The 4,464-nt window shown below is 46.3% G+C and overlaps 1 long non-coding RNA gene across 1 annotated transcript; it reads right to left on the reverse strand.

Annotated features, from left to right (window-relative positions):
* Nucleotides 1-1,168: 1,168 nt before the first annotated feature.
* On the reverse strand, nt 1,169-1,571 carry LOC114805651. The gene is made up of 2 exons (XR_003753641.2): nt 1,444-1,571; nt 1,169-1,238 (listed from the first exon to the last, which is right to left on the reverse strand). It is a non-coding gene; the product is annotated as an uncharacterized LOC114805651 (long non-coding RNA).
* Nucleotides 1,572-4,464: the final 2,893 nt, after the last annotated feature.

Genomic DNA, 4,464 nt, shown 5'->3' on the forward strand with positions numbered 1-4,464 from the left:
GTGATATATGGGCGATTTCCAGGATTCTCTCCCTAGAAGCCCTGATTCTTGAAACCCCACTAGGTAGCAGGAACCTTTCCAGTATGTTGATGGGAGGTAGAATAACCCTGACAAAGCCAGAGAACTCAATTAATCTGTCCCCCAATAAAAGTGGAAGAGAACCTTCGGGGTTAGTTGGCATTAAACCTTCAGTACCTCTCTGCACAGGGAGCAATCTGGAGAAAGCAATCCAAGTGGTTTTCTATTCTTTTCGTAAGAAGATGATTAGCATGGAAAAGTAGCATGAAACCTATCAGCATGGCAAATGTTAATTATTTACTCCGGGAATTCGGGCTATTTACTCCAAAATCTGCGGGCTCCTTCGCTGTGGAACTGAATCTGAGAAAGAAGTCTGTTAACTGGTAGGTGAAAGGTACACAGTCAAGACTTATTCACGGCGGTTCCAGAAGGAGAGCAAACACCAGGCTAGGAAAGAATCACTGAAGAGAGGAAATTTGGGGTTTTTTTGGTTTTGGTTTGGTTTTTTTAAAGAGCGAATCTATCCCGGACACCAACAAGCCATTTTTTAGATCTCCCAATCTCTGACCTCTAGGATTTATAATAGTTGAGGAATCTCCCTGTCTCTACCAGGATCATTCTGCTTGGCAGACATGGTTCTGGAAGTCAAAAGATTTGTGGAAAGGACACACTAGTTAAGTCATATGGGAACTGAAAAATAACATCCAGACGTTGTCCCGGAAAGTGTAGAACTGAGTTCCCTGACTCGTCCTTGACCTCACAGCCTTCCTTCACATTTTTTCCGTGTTTAAGAGGGAAAAGAGGCTCATTTTAACCTCCTTCTTTGCATTGCGCTAAGGATAAGAGAAACAGAGTTTCACAATCGCATAACGTGGCAGAGACACGTTCCAACAGAAGAAATATTTTGAGTTAACATTTTTCCTGGTCTTTTAAGTTTCTGTGGATTGAAATACATGTAAAAGTTGCTTGAGATGTCTCCGTGCTTGTGCTCCTTGCGTTTTTATCTTGATTTTCGTTTGGGAACTCCCACCTTTTATCATCTTTGTAATGTTTATTCCAGGAAATTCTCACGAGATTTTGTCTTCATCTACTTTAACATTCGTATCTCTAACCTTTCTCTGAAGGGGAGCATTAAAACAAAAGCAGCAGCCACTACAAGGCTATTTATTGGTCTTTCCAAATATTGGCTCCCGAAACGTTTTCAGCTGAAGACTGTTGGGCTATAGAAAAAGGGGAAAAAAAAAGATATTTAAAGTCCACATAAATTTCGACCCCAGATCTAAACGGGAATCCAAGTACGGGGGTAGACGTTTGAGTGGTGTCACCGTAATCCCTTTTCATTAAGTACCCAGTGTCAAAGAAGATATATTAAAAGACTAATATTTGACACTAGCAGCTATGAAACATAAACATGGGTTTACGAACCGTTTAATCAGCGACTTCTAAGGCCCTTCTCAAAAGCACACTGTGCACCATAGGACGTTAATGCTTTCCGCACTGTGGTGGCTGGGGAGACTGTCATCTTCAAGCACAGTTTTCTGCCCTTTGGATTCATAGGCGTTACCTGTAAACCCGATCAAAGGGAAGGTTGAGGAAATACAATACGGAATTCATCCCCCGTAGCGCCAATAACGAGACACTTGGAAACGTGGATTAGAGCCGCCCATCAATTGCACTTTAGGTAGATGTCTAAGTTAATTACTCAAACGATTAGCCATCTTAGGAAATGGTCTACACAGGGCTCACAGTCTCAATCCCCATTCTGCAAATGATGTAACAGACACAGAGAAGGTAAGCAACTCGGGAAGATCACACAGCAGATAATCGGTGGAGCTGGGATTAGAACCCAGGTCCTTCTGACCCCCGGGCCCGTGCTCTATCCTCTGGCCACACGGTTTCTCCAGAAGCGTTGTACTGAACACCGTACTGAGTGTTTGGGAGAGTAAAACACATCTTAGTCACCAATCGATTGTATCTTTTGGAATAATCTTCTGTGTTCAGAGCACTGTGCCAAGTACTTGGAGTTATTGGAAATTATCCTCTCCTGACTGTAAGCTCATTGTGGGCAGGGAATGCATCTGTTCACTGTTCTATTGTACTCTCCCAAGTGCTTAGTACAATGCTTTGCACACAGTAAGCACTCAGTAAATACAACTGAATCTCCATCCTCAAGATGCTTTACAAAAGATGAGCAAATTCTCTGAATTCATGGGTTGGATTTCTGCTTTTTATGGTTCCTGAAAACTTTGAATTACATTTAATGTGATACACAAAATCAGAAGGCCAAGAATACCTCCTCTGATGCTATCGATTCGGTTATGAATGTGTGGAAATCAATCAGTTCATCGTATTTATTGAGCACTTACTGTGTGCAGAGCACTGTACTAAGCACTTGGGAGAGTACAATATAACAACTTGGACACATTCCCTGCCCATAGTGAGTTTACAGTCTAGAGGGAGGTTACGCTATTTTTTTTTTTTTTGCGGTGTTAAATGCTTTCTATACGTCCAGCAGGTCATAGTCTCTGTCCCACACTGGGCTCACGGTCAAGTAGGAGGGAAAATGTTATGATAAGAGAATCCAAACAGCCATACCGGTAACTGTCCGGCTAATCTGTCGTGAGTTAATAATGTCGGCATTTGTTAAGCGCTTACTACGGGCCGAGCACCGTTCTGAGCGCTGGGGTAGACATAGGGGAATCGGGTCGTCCCACGTGGGGCTCCCAGTCTTCATCCCCATTTTACAGATGAGGGAACTGAGGCACGGAGAAGCGAAGTGACTCGCCCACGGTCACACAGCCGACAAGTGGCAGAGCTGGGATTCGAACTCATGAGCCCCGACTCCAAAGCCCGTGCTCTTTCCACGGAGCCACGCTGCTTCTCCAAGTGCCGTTGAGACAAACGGCCCTTAAGTTTCTGAACGTACCCTCCGTCGCGTCTTTACAACATCTTGGTTTCAGCTTGACAACATTTTGCTTTTCTATGGAACTACCTTCTGGGGCCGGGGTTACTGAGGGGGTGGAGCATGAGAGCGGTAGAGAAAAGGGGAAACGGTTTCAAAGGTTTCAAGGGAAGCGTCACCTAGTGGATAGAACACAGGCCTGGGAGTCGGCGGGACCTGGGTTCTAATCACAGGGCTGCCACTTGTCCGCTGTGTGACTGTGGGCAAGTCACTTCTCTGGGCCTCGGGGACCTCATCTGTAAAATGGGGATGAAGACTGGGAGCCCCACGCGGGACAACCTGATCACCTTGTATCCTCTCCAGCGCTTAGAACAGTGCTTGGCACATAGTAAGCGCTTACCAGATGCCATTATTATTATTATTAAAACAAGGTGTCTGTCTATTCCTCACTATTGCCGCATCAGCAATAAGAACTTGGGTTCTCATCTCCCCGCTGCTGCAGCATTTTTCAAGATTGATTTTACCTACCGTGAGGTCGATCCACGTAGTCAACGAGGGCTGAAAAGATGACCACCCATCTTCCCTCCCACACTGTCTGCTTAGAAAGGGAGAACCTTGCTGCCCTACGAGATTTTTGCCATAAAGGATCTGTTTGTTTTGGGGCCTGCTGCTTTGCTGTCTTCAGTTGAAGTGAATAATAATAATGTTGGTATTTGTTAAGCGCTTACTCTGTGCAGAGCACTGTTCTGAGCGCTGGGGTGGATCCAGGGTCATCCGATTGTCCCACGTGAGGCTCACAGTCTTCATCCCCATTTTCCAGATGAGGGAACCGAGGCCCAGAGAAGTGAAGTGACTCGCCCACGATCACACAGCTGACAAGTGGCAGAGCCGGGACTCAAACCCACGACCTCTGGCTCCCAAGCCCGGGCTCTTTCCACTGAGCCACGCCGCTTCCCAACGGAGAAGCAGCGTGTTGTCGTTGATAGGGCCCGGCCCTGGAGGTCGGAAGGCCGTGACTTCTAATCCCAGCTCTACCGCTTCTCTGCTGTGTGGCCTTGGGTGAGTCACTTCCAGCGCTTAGAACAGTGCTCGGCACATAGTAAGCGCTTAACAAATACCAACATTATTATTATTACTTCTCTGTTCCTCAGTTACCTCACCTGTAAATGAGCCCTATGCAGGACAGGGACAGTTTCCAACCTAATTTGCTTGTATCTTCCCCAGGGCTTAGTACAGTACCTGACACGTAGTAAGCGCTTAACAGATACCATTATCGATATTATTATTTTCCCCGCTGCTGCCCTCCAGCCTCGTCTTCCTCTTGCAGCAGTGTCTCCTCCAAATCCACTGCTCCGTTGCGATGTTTGAGCTGATGCCGCATTTTGTCTTTAAGGTACTTTTCTACTCTCCAAGACTGTTGACTCCCTTTCATTTTGCTTGGGTATATTGAGAAGCAGCGTGGCTCAGCGGAAAGAGCCCGGGCTTGGGAGTCAGAGGTCAGGGGTTCGAATCCCGCCTCTGCCACTTGTCAGCTGCGTGACCGT

This window comes from Ornithorhynchus anatinus, chromosome 19 (assembly GCF_004115215.2).
Source record: "Ornithorhynchus anatinus isolate Pmale09 chromosome 19, mOrnAna1.pri.v4, whole genome shotgun sequence".
NCBI classification, from domain to species: domain Eukaryota; kingdom Metazoa; phylum Chordata; class Mammalia; order Monotremata; family Ornithorhynchidae; genus Ornithorhynchus; species Ornithorhynchus anatinus.